Raw genomic sequence first — 16462 nt, forward strand, 5'->3', positions numbered from 1 at the left:
TACAGCAAAGAAAGTATTCCTTTAATCCTTAAATATTTGAATCCTTAACTATTGAAAACTTTGAAGACAGACCACAAATGACCAAAGCTTCTTAGTATATACTACATCAGTTTATATTAATATTATACTTTTGCATTTTCCAGACATCTGAGACTTAAGGGTGTTCATTATTTACTTAGTTTAATAGTGTGGGAGTAGTACTATGAAGGTGACATTGTGAAGTAGATGAACTTAGTCTACCTCTTGATTAAATTCTTTTTTTTTTTAAAGATTTTATTTATTTATTTGACAGAGATCACAAGTAGGCAGAGAGGCAGGCAGAGAGAGAGAGAGGAGGAAGCAGGCTCCCCGCTGAGCAGAGAGCCCGACGTGGGGCTCTATCCCAGGAACCTGGGATCATGATCTGAGCCGAAGGCAGAAGTTTAGCCCACTGAGCCACCCAGGCACCCCCCCCCCCTTGATTAAATTCTTAAATCTCTATTTCAGCTGCTAATCTTTACCCCAAAAGGATCCAAATTTATTTATTTTTTTAAAGATTTATTTATTTATTTTAGAGAGAGAGAAAGAGTATGGGGCAGTGGAGGGGCAGAGAAAGAGGTAGTAGAAAAATCTTCAAGCAGATTCCCCACTGAGCATGGAGTCCCAACCGGGGGCTCCATGCCTAGACCCTGAGATTGTGACCTGAGCCAAAATCAAGAGCTGGCTGCTTAACTGACTGAGCCACCCAGGTGCTCCATAGAGTGATCCTGCTTTAAAGCTCCTCAGCTGTATTTGATTGCAACCTCCTGAGGTTTCTACAGAATTGTCTCACAGTAGTACATTCAGGGATAGGCCACTGGCCCGTTAGGATCTTTCTAGGGAAGTTGTCATCATTCACCAATATTTAATTAAGTGCCCACAGCATGCAAACACTGAGCCATTTTCTGTTTTATAATCTTCGTTCTCTAAGGATGTTTAGATACCGGTGCCACCAATAGGGTGCTTCAGTTCTACAACCCTTTGGAAAAATAAGTCAGTGGCTATTTAGCACATAAATATTTACATTAAAATAAAATTGATATAAATAAGGACAATAATAAGTATTAAATAATAATTGAAAGAGGTGATGATGTTCTTAATTTTTTGGATAATGCACACCTGTAATTTAGTAGTATTGATATTTCTGGTACCTTAATAGAATTAATTACATTTGGGTGCCTGTATGCTGATTATTTTTCTGAATGCTCTCTTATATATTCTCCCAGTAACCTTATTTACTTTCCCATTCTATCTTCCCCCTTTCCTGGCTGCCTGTTGTTCCTACTGCCTTTAGTGTATCAGAATTGCTGAAAGCACAATGAAAAAAAACTGGATTCTCTTTCCTTCCTTTCTCCATCATTTCTACCCCTTAATGAGCTTCAGATGAGATAATGATAAAGGAAGCAAAATAATTGAAATTGTGAAGAAATTAAAAGAAAGTAAAATTTTTTCTGCTGATAAATTAAGCTTTTGCCTCTGAGGCTGGAAGATTATGAACATTCCTTTTGACTACTTTCAAAACTACTTCTAAATTACCTACGCAGCATTTGTAATAAAAGTATTACAGTTTTATTTGCAAAAGGATTTCTAATTTCTAGCTAAATTATTTAGAATTATGCTTACTTTTCCTTTGCATAACTCAGTTTTTTTCTCGTGAAGACAATTGCCATGATTTAATTAGAGGACAATATAACACATAAGCATTTTATGACATCACAGTGATTAATAAAAAACTACAGTGTCAGCAACACCAATGCAGTTAATAACAGTGATCATGAAAACAAAAGTCTTGTTCAGTATGTTGAGATACTGACTGTTTATATGAATGGATTATTTCTCTCATGTTAAGATTTATTAAATGTATCCTATCTAACTATTAAAAAGTGTTCTTAATTGCCAAGTACAATGGCTCTCTGTCCTCATTCCTTTATTTATTTATTTATTTATTTATTTTTTTCCATTTTATTTATTTTTTCAGCGTAACAGTATTCAGTGCTCCATGCAAAACGTGCCCTCCCCATTACCCACCACCTGTTCCCCCAACCTCCCACCCTTGACCCTTCAAAACCCTCAGGTTGCCCCAACCTCCTACCCCTGACCCTTCAAAACCCTCAGGTTGTTTTTCAGAGTCCATAGTCTCTTATGGTTCGCCTCCCCTCCCCAATGTCCATAGCCCGCTCCCCCTCTCCCAATCCCACCTCCCCCCAGGAACCCCCAGTTTGTTTTGTGAGATTAAGAGTCATTTATGGTTTGTCTCCCTCCCAATCCCATCTTGTTTCATTTATTCTTCTCCTATCCCCCTACCCCCCCATGTTGCTTCTCCATGTCCTCATATCAGGGAGATCATATGATAGTTGTCTTTCTCCGATTGACTTATTTCACTAAGCATGATACGCTCTAGTTCCATCCACGTCGTCGCAAATGGCAAGATTTCATTTCTTTTGATGGCTGCATAGTATTCCATTGTGTATATATACCACATCTTCTTTATCCATTCATCTGTTGATGGACATCTAGGTTCTTTCCATAGTCTGGCTATTGTAGACATTGCTGCTATAAACATTCGGGTACATGTGCAGCCTCTTCAATAAATGGTGCTGGGAAAATTGGACAGCCACATGCAGAAAAATGAAATTGGACCACTTCCTTACACCACACACGAAAATAGATTCCAAATGGATGAAGGACCTCAATGTGAGAAAGGAATCCATCAAAATCCTTGAGGAGAATGCAGGCAGCAACCTCTTCGACCTCAGCCGTAGCAACATCTTCCTAGGAACAATGGCAAAGGCAAGGGAAGCAAGGGCAAAAATGAACTATTGGGATTTCATCAAGATCAAAAGCTTTTGCACAGCAAAGGAAACAGTTCACAAAACCAAAAGACAACTGACAGAATGGGAGAAGATATTTGCAAACGACATATCAGATAAAGGGCTAGTATCCAAAATCTATAAGGAACTTAGCAAACTCAACACCCAAAGAACAAACCATCCAATCAAGAAATGGGCAGAGGACATGAACAGACATTTCTGCAAAGAAGACATCCAGATGGCCAACAGACACATGAAAAAGTGCTCCACGTCACTCGGCATCAGGGAAATACAAATCAAAACCACAATGAGATATCACCTCACACCAGTCAGAATGGCTAAAATTAACAAGTCAGGAAATGACAGATGCTGGCGAGGATGTGGAGAAAGGGGAACCCTCCTCCACTGTTGGTGGGAATGCAAGCTGGTGCAACCACTCTGGAAAACAACATGGAGGTTCCTCAAAATGTTGAAAATAGAACTACCCTATGACCCAGCAATTGCACTACTGGGTATTTACCCTAAAGATACAAACATAGTGTCCTCATTCCTTTTGAATTCTCTGTTGCTTTTAGGACTCTGACTGCCTTGGTTTTTAGACCTCTCTTCTCTCATCTCTCTTTCCTTGGCTGATGATTTTCTCAGATCATGTCTTGCCTGATATTTTTTCTGTTTTACCCACTAGCCCCTATTACTCCGCCTGACATTTCTAAACTTTTCCCCCCCAAATTATATAAGTTCTATTGTTTTAAAAATTATTAAAATAGAGGCTCCTGGATGGCTCAGTCAGTTAAGCATCATTCTTGATTTTGGCTCAGGTCACTATCTCAGAGTCATGAGATCAAGTCCTACACTGGACTCTGTGTTCAGTATGGAGCCTGCTTAAGATTCTCTCTCTACCTCTCTCCCACTCCTCTCCTTCCCAAAATATGTTAAAAAAATCATTAAAATGACATGTATTCCATTAGGAAAATCCAAGAAATACAAAAAGTATGAAGCAAGCAGACAAACAAAACAGCAACCATGAAAACCCACCACCTAAAAGTAATACTATTAATAATCTGAACAGAATAATGATGGAGTTAATATTATGAACAGAATATTAATTTAATTATGTGTCATAAACAGACACATGATTATAACTTAATTATATATAAGCAGAATTATGGTACCTTTTTAACTTTTAAATTACTCTCATTTCATTAAGAAACATCAAGATCTTTTCATGTTATATAGATAATAGTCATTTAAATTGCTACCTGGCATTTTATTGTATGATTGTACCACAGTATATTTAATTAATCCTTTATCAATGGAAATTTTTATTATTTCTCATTTTTCTCTTTTAAAAAAGTGGCTATGAACATTATTGTATAGGTATCTCTATATATTTGACCTTCCTGATGTAATTCACAGAAGCAAAATCACTACCTCAAAAGTATATTAAATTAAGATTTTGATATATGTTTTTATATTGGCTTTCAGCATGTTTGTACTGAAATATACTCCCATTAACATAATGTGAGAGGTTTCATCTATTTCTTCAAACCTTGGACAACTACAATTCTCCTCTACCTTTGAAATATTGGTTTCCTTCCACATCTATTCTTGGTTATTATTTTTTCCTTCTTATTCTTCATATTTTTCCTGGATGATTCACTTCCTGGAATATTATTTCCACTTATAGGTGCTGTAGGGGTCTATCTGGGCATAACCAAAATGTTCCAGATGTGTCCTGTGGACCTTCATACATTAACTACATCTATGGTAGACCCACTGGAGAAGATGGATATGACCTCATGAGAGGTCATCTCATACAAATATTAGTTGAGGAAATTGCTAAGAGAATACTTACAAGGAACATGACTGCTAAGTGAAAGTATTTGAAAGATTGTTATATGAAAGATGAAATATATTATCATTTTATATTATATGGAAATAGTAGAGTTTCATATAAGGAAAAAATGCACTAAGTTGTTAAATTTTCCCTATTGGATATGGTTACTTAACATTGTTTAGTTTTAGAAATATTGAGTTAGCTTCAATTCCTATTTATTTTACATGTTAAAATGAGAGATTTTAATCAGATGATTTCTGAAGAATTTTCCTGCTCTAAATTCTGTGATCTTTAAAGTGAACTTTTAGAGTATGCTTTAAAATATTAATTCCTTGTTAACTTTGCTTAGTATTTAAATACATTGAAGTTTTTAAGTTTTCTGACTAAAAAAGTTCATTAGTTTAAATTTGAAAAGGAATTCTCATTCTGTATAAATGAAGGGGTTACAAATGTCCTAAAAATTATCTGAAACCACAGAAATTTATTTTATACCTTTCTTGAGGAAGAAAGCAATTTGAAGTAGAGTAATATGACATTATGACATTAGTTGCTTGAATTGAAATTTTGAAAAATTTTATAAGAAAGTATAAGGTGTTAAGAGAGTATACTCTGGCAGTTCTGTGTGATAAAATTAGGCAGTTCTGTGTGATAAAATTAGGCAGCTCTGATTACATGGTAGCATAAGAGTTCCCAGAAACAACAGCAGGAAAAACCAGTGTACGAGTACTCCCCAAGACTTTGTATCTCATTTGCTGATGTCCCAGACGTCAAAACAAGTCACACAGCCAAACTGAGATTCAAGGGTTGAAGGAATAGTCTTCACCTCAGGTGGGAGAAACTGCTAAAATATTTGTGGCAATTAAAAAAAAAAAAAACCTACCATATTATCTCTAATTTGTAAATATCTATACGGAAGTGCCAGGTTTTTTCATCTTTGCTTTCCGATGTTTTGTTTTATTCCTTCAGTTCTACAGTTGAACCCCACCAACTTTCTTCATGGAAATCTCCTCTTTGTCTTCTCAACAACTCTTTGTTTTCCCAAGCAAGCCTCTTTGTCCTTAATTACCATAATTCCCAGAATGAGCCAGTTTTTACATGTGCTCATGTCTTTTGGATTAACACAATACAAAACTAAATCTGGAATATTTTACAGTTTTACATTTTTGCTCATTTTCTAAGCTATTTCCCTAAAGCAAAGTGGCAGGGCTGTTCAGAAATCACAAATTAATTAAAATGGGTTGGGAAGGTGAGGAGTACCACCTTCTCTTTTGCATTCATTTTTTAAAGTATCCCAGAACATATGTTGATCTATTTTCTCTCTCTTTCTTGCAAAATAAAACAGCAAACATAAATATTTTAAAATAATAGTGAAATTGATGGGACGCCTGGGTGGCTCAGTTAGTTGAGTGACTGACTCTTGAATTCAGCTCAGGTCATGATCTCAGGGTCATGAGATTGAGCCCAAAGTCGGACCCTGTGCTGAGCACTGTGAGCACTGAGCATGAATGGAACCTGCTTAGGATTTTCTGCCTTTCCCTCTCTTTGCTGCATCCCTCCCCTTTTCTTCACACATACTGTCTCTGGAAAAATAAATAAATAAAATAATAGGGAAATTGCAAGATTTGTGATCATAAAAGTATTCTATCTTACCTTATTTTTTCTCCTGCCATAGCATGTACCTTACATTATCCCCCCAGAATGCTCCTCTCCTTTTGCACACATTATCCCACTCCTCGTTCTTACTGTGTAAGACTCAAGTCAAGTTCTACCTTCTCCACGAAACTTTCCTTGATTGCTCAAGTTATGATTGATTTTACTTTAATACAAGTTTCTACAGCATTTAATGGCTGATACCACATAAGAACATTAGCTTTAATGCAGATTGGTATTGTTTACTGCTTTTTATTAGTATTCTAATTTGTATATTTGCTGCTGTTTTTTTTTTTGTTGGACTTGAGTCCTCAACAATTGAATAGTTACCTTTTAAGTGCAAAAATCATGTTCTATAAGCATTCCTTATTATTCCATTTCTTAATTGATTTAAATTGTAGCCTCTCTTTGAGTACCGTAAACATTCAACATCAAGCTGTTTTACAACCTACCAGAACTGGGAATTCTTCTGGCTTTCTTTTTTTCTTAGAAAATACATATTATTAGGATTCATTCATTTTTTGGACAAATGCTGAAGCTTACATGTTGAGGCTTTTCATGTTCCAAGATGAAAAATAACACTGCTATCTCAAGATACAAAGTTATTTAGTTGCTGTGTTTTGCTCGACTGCATTATAACCTTATAAAAAGAAGTTTTTTTGTTTTGTTTTTCTTTTTAAATGTCACCTTAGTAAACTAGTAAATCTCAGACTATGGTTTTTTTGATGAGTAACATTAGCACTTACAAGATTCCAATTTTTTAAAATAAAGTAGTGACAATCATGTGACCCTTTGTTTTGTAATGATTACAAATACGGCCCTGAGGTCTGATGACTGGTTTGACATTTTTTTCTTTTCAGTGAAGCAGCCCAAGAAACAGCAGTGCAATAGCCCATACACACACACTCACTCACCCTTCTTGGTCTCTTTCCATTACTCTCCCTCAGCAGAGAATTTCTGTTGGAATTAGAATTCTTTGATATATTATGATAAATGATGGCTTGTTGTGTTTCCTGAATCTCTTAGAGTCTCCATGGAATTAAAGATCACATGCTTATTCAGCTTAATATACTTGACCTTTTCCCATGATTGACACATCTAAATGGCTGTAGCAACTCAGTAATTATGCACCAGCTGCGTTATATTCATTTCACTGAAAAACAAAACAAAACAAAACACACCACAGTTCTCTTCAAGAGTAGGTAAGCTTGGCCCCTTCCCTCCTAGCTAAATATAGAATAGTTTATTAGTATTATTATTAATTATAGTAGGAGTCCTTTCCATCCTCAAATATACCTCTAATCTCACTGCATTTAATAAAGCGTCAGAATGCTATGACCACAGCCACACTGAGTTCTTTCAGTACTGGTATCTCTTACATAACAAAAATATCTATAATAATTCTGTATCTGCTTAGCAAGATTGTATTCACACGATTTAAATGTCAAAAATCTAGGACTCGTTAGCAAATTTTTTTAAAAGATTTTTATTTATTCATTTGACAGAGATCACAAGTAGACAGAGAAGCAGACAGAGAGAGAGGAGGAAACAGGCTCCCTGCTGAGCAGAGAGCCGGATGTGAGGCTCGATCCCACGACCCCGGGATCACGACCCGAGCTGAAGGCAGAGGCTTTAACCCACTGAGCCACCCAGGCGCCCTTGTTAGCAAAATTTTACTCAGAAAACAATGTTACCTTTAATGAACCTTTGTTTTTCTAATGGGGAAACTATTTTCTTTCAAGTGGCATATAGGTGAATTCTGAGTAAGTTCTAGTGTTATGTGCTTATCTCAAAAAAGCTTTTAATAGAACTGTCTCATTCTTACTAATATATATATATGTATTTTTTAATTTATTTGTCATAGAGAGAGCACAAGCAGGCAGAGTGGCAGGCAGAGGCAGAGAGAGAAGCAGGCTCCCTGTTGGACAAGGAGCCCGATGTGGGACTCGATCCCAGGACCCCGGGATCATGACCTGAGCGGAAGGCAGCGGCTTAACCGACTGAGCCACCCCTTACTAACATTTTTTGAAACATATTTTTATCTAAATGAATTTGCATTTTTATTAATTTTGGGGTTTTGACCTGATATGACATTAATTATTGACTATTTTGATTAACTTAAGAAATGTTCGTTTGAGGGGCACCTGGGTGGCTCAGATGGTAAAGCATCTGCCTTCGGCTCAGATCGTCTCCAGGTCCTGGGATTGAGCCCCACCTTGGGCTCCCAGCTTAGTGGGGAGTCTGCTTCTTCCTTTCCCTCTGCCTCTTCCTATGCTTGTGCTCTCTCTGTCTCTGTCTCTGTATCTCTCTCAAATGAATTAAAAAAAGAAAATCTTAAAAAAAAAAGAAATGTTCCTTTGAGGAGATTTCCTCTTTTAACTAAATTTTTGGACTTGTTATATCATAAAATAAAATTTTCCCTGTATAATCTTAAAAATAGTTTACATTAGGCTCAATGATATTCAAGTGCTTTCTGAACAATGACATTTATCAGTAAGTTATTTGATTCTTTGTCTTCTTAAGTGATGTCTACTAGGATGGAAAATTCAATTTTGGATATAAAGTTTTTGGAAAAATTTGTGGAAATGTTAATCTGGAAATTTTATTTGTATAACTGTTTTCCACAGGATCTAATGTGATTCTCTAGTTGTTTAATCCAGGGTTATTATAGTTGGGATTAAAAAAGCTGAAAATATACAGGGAAACAGAAAGATAATGAGATAGGACAAGAAAATTTTATTCTGTCTTCTTATTCCTTTGAGCCACTGAGGGGTGAGCCATATGAAGGGGAGAGGGAACTCTAGTATGAATGTCTGCTATGTAATAGGCCTCATGTTTAATATTTTATATCTATTATATTCCCATATAATCTTTGTAGAAAGTCTCTTAAATCCATTGATGTTTTTAATATATGCATTTATTAATTTTGTTCTAAAAGTAAACATGAGGTGGTTTCTGGATTGGAGGCTGGCTCTTACTACATATAGCAATAACCATATTGGTTCTCCATGCCCTCTTCTTCCCCTTTAAGGTGATGTGGTGAGAACCATGTGGCTATATGCACAGGAGGGGAGCCCTAAGATTATGAATCTGGGAGCTTATCTAGGAATTTCTCTACAGCTGCCTTTTCCCTCCTGAGAGAGAGAGAGAGAGAGAGATTTTATCTCTTATATAATCAAATCTCAAAAAAGAAAAGAGGAAGGTCCCTAGTTTAAACCTTTGGAATATAAACCAGTAGCTATGGGGATTTATTATTTTTTGCAATGTAAAGACATATATCTGGAAGATAAATGTCTACATTTCTTTGAAGGTCTCTATCTTTTAGTCAACTGTTAATCAAGTAAAGCTTGTCCTTCACTCCAGATTGCAGGTTTTTTTTTTGCTTTAGAAGTCCCTAACCATGCAGAAACAGGAAATATTTTCCGTATGGTTTCATAGCCATAAATTGTGGCCTTTTCATTACTGTTGTTTTGAAATTTGTGGCCATTTTTTCTTTTCTTAAGTTTTTTAATGTGTTTAGTAGCCAGTGCATTATTATGTCTGTTATCTAAATATTTTACTTAAAAATATCATCTCGGGGCGCCTCGGTGGCTCAGTGGGTTCAAGCCTCTGCCTTCAGCTCAGGTCATGATCCCAGGGTCCTGGGATCAAGCCCCACATTGGGCTTTCTGCTCAGCGGGGAGCCTGCTTCCTCCTCTCTCTCTGCCTGCCTCTCTGCCTACTTGTGATCTCTGTCTTTCAAATAAATAAATAAATAAATAATCTTTAAAAAACAAAACAAAAAAACAAAAAAAATCATCTCTATTCATGCAAAAGATTTATATACTCAATAAAAATTTATTGAGCATCAAGAATTATCAAACACTGTTCTAGATCTTTTTGGGATACATCAGCGAACAAATCGAAAATCTCGGCTCTTATGTGGAAAAACTTTGGGAGGAAACTAGAAAGTAAACACTAAATATAATAAGTTAATTACATGGTATGTAAGTGTTATAGAAAAAATAAAAATAGAAGAGTCTAAGAAGCATAACGGGTCAAAGTGTAGGGTGTAATATTAAGTAGGTGTTTAGTGTAGGTTTCACTGAGAAGGTGAAATATGAGAAAAGACTTGAAAGAAGTGATGAATTATCCAAGTAGGAAGAATATTTCAGGCAGTGAAAAAAGAGACAAGTTCCCAGGGAGGTTGTGAGAACAGCAAGGAGGCCAGTGTGGCTGAGGTGAGTGGGGTGAGGAGGAGATCAGAAGGAGAGAAGATCAGAGATATAATAGGAGTGGGGTGTGCAGGTCACAGAAGTCCTTGGAGAGACCTAGAAAAATCTCCTTTTCTCTGAGTAAAAGAGGGTAACGTTACAAGGATAAATGAATGACATGATCTAACCTGCATTTTAAGAGGAGTACACTGGTTATCGTGTTTGGTGCAGACATTGGGACTAAAGGTAGATTCACGAAGTCCTGTCAGGAGACTGTTTCAGTCATCCAGGTTGGGTATCATGTGGCCCTGACCAGGGCGGTGAAGTAAAATAATAAGTGGACAAATTCCGGATATATTTTGCCATTTGCTCCAATAGTTTTCCTGTTGGATGGGTTGTAGGCTTAAGAAAAAGAGAGGAATCTATAATGACTCCAAGATAATTGTTCTCAGCAGCTAGGAAATTGTTTTGTCATCAACTGAGATGGACAAGATTATGGGGGAAAAACTTATAGGAGGGGGTCGGGACAGAGAAGACTAGGAGTTTAGTCCTGTATGTGTTGATTTTCAGTCATCTTTTAGACATGCAACGGAATTGTCAGCTGAGTGCTTGGGATATGACAGTTTCCAGTCTGTGAAAGAGATTTGAGATGGAGACACAAAATTGTGGACTATCTACATACAGGTGGCCTAAGGGCAGATGTAGGTTTTGTGAGGGCTGACACTTAAGCATTTTTGAAGGTTCTCTAGGGAAAAAACATTTGAATATAAATTAGATACAAAGGTGGATATTTATTTAGAATGAGAAAAAAAATCAACAAATACTCACTTAAAAAGTGATAAATAGGGGCACCTGGGTGACTCAGTTGTTAAGGGTCTGCCTCTGGCTCAGGTCATGATCCTAGGGTCCTGGGATTGAGCCCCGCATCAGGCTCCCTGCTAGGCTGGAAGCCTGCTTCTCCCACTGCCCCGCTTATATTCCCTCTCTTGCTGTCTACTCTGTCTGTCAAATAAATAAATGAAATCTTTAGGAAAAAAAGAGATAAATAGCACAAAATTGTAACATTTGGAGAAATAGCGTACTTTTAGAAATGAACTGACATAGCTGTGTAATATTTTCCCCCTGAATTTTTGACCCCTAATGTCAAGGATTTCTAAATATCATTTTCTGTTAAGGGTATGGAACATTAATTCTATCTTTATCATTATTAATTAAAATTTATTTTTTACTAATGTAGTCTAGAAAAGTTGCTTCAATCCTTACAACTTATTTATAATTTCACAAAAATTTTGGGGGTTGTCTTAAAATTTAAGAAAACTTCTGTCAAGCTTCTTTATGCATAACCTGTAAAATTCAGAAGAATTTTTTGGAGACGAGCTCTGGCTCTATACTGAAACTTTTCTTCTTTTCTACTATCCATATACTTCCAATATGAGGCAGAGGGAAAGAGAGGGAGAAACAGGCTTCTCTATGCAGCAGGGAGCCTGATGAGGAGCTTGATCCCAGGACCCTGGGATCATGACCTTAGCCAAAGCCAGGTGCTTAACAGACTGCACCACCCAGACACCCCCAATAAATTGAACTTCCTTAAAATTAAAACATACTCTTTATGAAGGACTGTTACAATATTACAATGAAAAGACAAGCTAAAAAGAAGATTCTTGCTAAATACATATCCAGTAAAGGACTTATATCCAAAATATACAAAGTACCCTTAAAACTCAACAATAAGAAAACAAAAATCCAATTACAAAATAGGAAAAAATCTGAACAGACACCTTACCAAAGAAGAAATACAGATAGTAAATAAGCATATGAAAAGATGATCAATATTGTATGTCATTAGGGAATTGCAAATTAAAAGTGAGATATCACCACACACCCATTAGAATAGCTAAAATCCAAAACACTGACAACATCAAATGTTGGCAAGAATGTGGAGCAACAGGAACTTTCATTCATTGCTGGTTGGAATGCAAATGGTACAGCCACTTTGGAAGACAGTCTGGCAGTTTCTCATATAGGTAAACATAAGCTTACCATGTGATCCAACAATTCAATCATAGTTATTTACCCAAGTGAATTTTGATATTTTAACCAGCCTGCAAGATTCTGCCTCAGGAAACTCCTTCAGTTTGGTCTTCCTTGCATTTAATGTCCTCAAGACATCAGTTCAGCTGTCTGTCTTGGCATCTTTTTCTCTGATTATGCTTGGATATGGTTTCAGATGGTTTATTTTAGCCTTGGCTTGGCAACTTTTTAGGATGTTACTTTTGGCACAGGCCCATCGAATCTGCATCTCATAAACAAAGACAATATTCAATATACCCAGCCAGGCCCTCTGGACTTGCACCTAAGGTGTCTGGTGCCCTTTATCTTTGTCCATCTGGGGAATGGTTATCTTCAGCAGTAATTATTAGAAACCTTTGCAGTCTTGAGATTTAGTTCAAGTACCGCCCTCTGTAAAGCCTTTATTTTCACGTCTAGGAAATATTCGTTGCCTAAATTTCCTCAATTTTACTCATTTCCTCATTCACTGAAATTGCTTTTATGAAGCTAACAGATAAACATGAATTTTCAACTGTAACAGCTAATTTTTAGTTTTAATCTTGTTTGACTCCTTTATAGCATGTAAACTAGTAGCTGCCCCCTTTTTGAAACTCTTCCTCTTTGGTTTCTTTAATTTTTTAAATTTTGAAATAAAGCAAACATATAGAAAAGTACAGAAAGCTTATGTATAAATTTTAAATATTATTAAAGCAAAAACTTGTATCAAGAAACAGAACATTTCCAACACCCCAGAAGCTCCTCATGTTCCTCTCACCAGTCACAGATCCTATTCACCTTTATGCCAGAGGTAACAAGTTTTCTGACTTTTGTATTGATCTTTTCCTATGTATGCATCTCTGAACAATATATTTTAGTTTTTCTACTTTTAAAGCCTTATAAAAGAAATTATATTATATATATTTTTTTACTCAATAGTATCTGAGATTCATCTATATTGTTATGCATACCTGTGGTTTGTCCATTATTGTTATATATATCCCAATGTGTGAATATCTTCTACTTCATACATTCTGTTAATGGGGTTGTTTCCAGCACTTTGTCTTTATAAGCAGTGCAGTTGTAGAGATTCTTATATGTGTCTCTTATATTTTTATACATCTTCATGTAATTCTCTAGGGCCCAAGGAAATTGCTAGGTTGTATGGTGTGCATATTTTCAATTTTAATAAAGAATGCTATACTGTTTCAAAGTAGTTTTGTATAATACTACTGGTACTATATGAGAAACTGGTCTGTACCACACTGAGACATAGAATTGTCAACCATTTCAATTTTTGCCAAGATGGTGGGAGTAAAGGGATACCTCATTATGGTTTGAATTTCCATTTTCTTGAGAACTAGTGGACCTCTTCTTACATTTGTTACAATTTGTATTTGCTTTTTTTTTTTTTATTAAATGCCTATTTAAGTTTTTTGTCTATGTTCCCATTGGGTTTTCATCTTTTCCTAGGATTTGTAGGATTCCCCTCTATATCTTGTTTGTTGGTCCTTTATCAGTTATATGTGTTAGAAATACATTTTTAAAAAGATTTTATTTATTTATTTGACACAGAGAGAGATCACAAGTAGGCAGAGAGAGAGGGGGAAGCAGGCTCCCCGCAGAGCAGAGAGCCTGACATGGGGCTCAATCCCAGGACCCTGAGATCATGACCTGAGCCGAAGGCAGAGGCTTAACTCACTGAGCCACCCAGGCACCCTAGAAATACATTTTTTAATGCCTTGTGGCCTCCCAACTCTTATGATAAAGAGAAGTTTCTGACTTAAATGTAACAAAACTTATTAATCATTTCTTTTTTAGTGTTCTTTAAGAAATTGTTTCCTAACTTGGCATTAAGAATGTAGTGTCCAATGACAATAGAGATAGAAAGCAGGTATTTAATTTCCCATATTTAATTGAAAGTCTATAACTTCATTATTTTTTAACTATTAAGTGTTTAATTTCTTTTTCTGATACTTAAAAAAAAAGATTTTATTTATTTATTTGAGAGAGAGACAGTGAGAGAGAGCATGAGAGGGGAGAAGGTCAGAGAGAGAAGAAAACTCCTGGTGGAGCTGGGAGCCCAATGCAGGACTTGATCCTGATACTCCAGGATCATGACCTGAGCTGAAGGCAGTCACTCAACCAACTGAGCCACACAGGTGCCCTCTTTTTCTGACTCTTAAATGCTAGTTTTACACAAGGGTCTGTCTGAATTCTTTCATGTTCTGTACATTCCCCCTGATTAATAATCTTCAACATATTAGAGAATAACAATGTAGTGATGGTCCAAGTAATTTGAAATTACTAACATTTAAGATCCCAAAATTGTGAATTACTTTAAGTATACAACTTTGTGGTATAGCTTGATATTTCATAAGGTGAATTCTTCCTCCTTGAGTTTCATCAAGATGTTGTTGGTTATTTTTCTTTCAGTTTTTCCTTATACATTTTAGATTATTTGTTCAGTTATGTTGAAATAATAATGCTAGAAATTTGTGATTTTATTGAATGCATAGATTAATGCATGTTTGTTTTGGAGTTCACATCTTCTCTTCATTTATTCTGATATGTTTGTTCAGGGAAGGGATACCCAGGGCAATACATCACACTTGCGAGTCTCACTTTTTTCATAAGTTGGGAAGGGCTGAAACCTGATGACTTATAGGAATGAAATAATATCTTCTTTATATTTGTGTTCTTGATTCATGGCCTAATACCTCTCAATAAAAGTTTGTTATCTCAGTAAACATTTTTCAGGCATCTGCTGTATGCCTGGCACTGTGTTAGTTGTTAAAGATACAAATTGACTAACATAGTGTCCTTCTCAGAGAAGATTTATAAGAAAAAAATGACTTTTAGGTAAGTAATTACAATCAAGTGTTATTAAGTACTGGAGGGTCCTTAAGGAAGAAAGTGGTCAACTGTATTTAGAATCAGAGGGTATGGAAAATTTTATAGGTCTCATAATCCTTGAACTGAGACTTGAAAGATGAGTAGGTCTTCACCAGATAATTAGGAGAGACAAAGACGTTTCCTACAATTGGAAGAATAAGAAAAGTATTAAGTAAAAAGAGAGACTTGAGGACATTTGGCTAAAAGGTTGAAGGGGCTCACATTGGTTTATAGTATGTGAAGCAGAATGTATTCAGAAGTATGGCCAGAGATATAGGCAGAGGTCAGATATCATTTGGCCTTAAATAGAACTAAGAGCTTTCTCATATAGGCAACAGAGAATGATCAATGAGTTTAAAGTAGGGGAATAATGTAGTCAGACTTGCATTTTTTTGGGAAAAAAAAAAAAGTCATCGGCATTCAGGATGGATAAAAAGTGGGACAAGAGTGTAGCTTGAAAGGAAAACAAAACAAAACAAAACAAAACAGCAGGAAGGAGAATGTTCTAATAGTCCTGGAAGGAAATGATCAGAGTCCAACTAAGACAGCAACACTAGGGATACTGAAGAGGGAATGGATTCTAGAGATGTAAAGGAGGACCTGGTGATAAATTAGATGGTCTTTGAGATGACTGGATAGATGGTGCACTCACTAACATAGATGATAGATGGCTGATACTTGGAAGACAGAGAAGAGGATGAGTTCCATGGACATGTTGTTTGACATGCCTGTGGGAAGGATATGCAAGTAATATGTCTAATAAGTGTAGGTATGCATAGGCCTGCAGCCCAAGAGAGAGCAATCTATCATCAAGTTTTAGGTCTCAGAGCCTGTAATAAATATGTATCAGCTGAACTCATAAAGTCAAAGATAGAGCTTGGGGATCTCCAACCTTGAATGGATAAAAAGAAGAACTAGCAAAGGAAGCTAATATGAACAAAACAGAGAAGGAGTGCCAAGAGAAAGTGGTCATTGAGAAGAGTCAATAGTATCAAGTGCCACAGATAGAAATA

The 16462-nt window shown here is 36.1% G+C and overlaps 1 protein-coding gene across 6 annotated transcripts in view; it reads left to right on the forward strand.

Annotated features, from left to right (window-relative positions):
• SLC4A10 (solute carrier family 4 member 10) overlaps positions 1 to 16462 on the forward strand; it is a 301713-nt gene that overhangs the window by 122529 nt on the left and 162722 nt on the right. The gene's annotated exons all lie outside the window — the stretch shown is intronic.

The sequence above is a fragment of the Meles meles genome, chromosome 9 (genome assembly GCF_922984935.1).
Source record: "Meles meles chromosome 9, mMelMel3.1 paternal haplotype, whole genome shotgun sequence".
NCBI lineage: Eukaryota > Metazoa > Chordata > Mammalia > Carnivora > Mustelidae > Meles > Meles meles.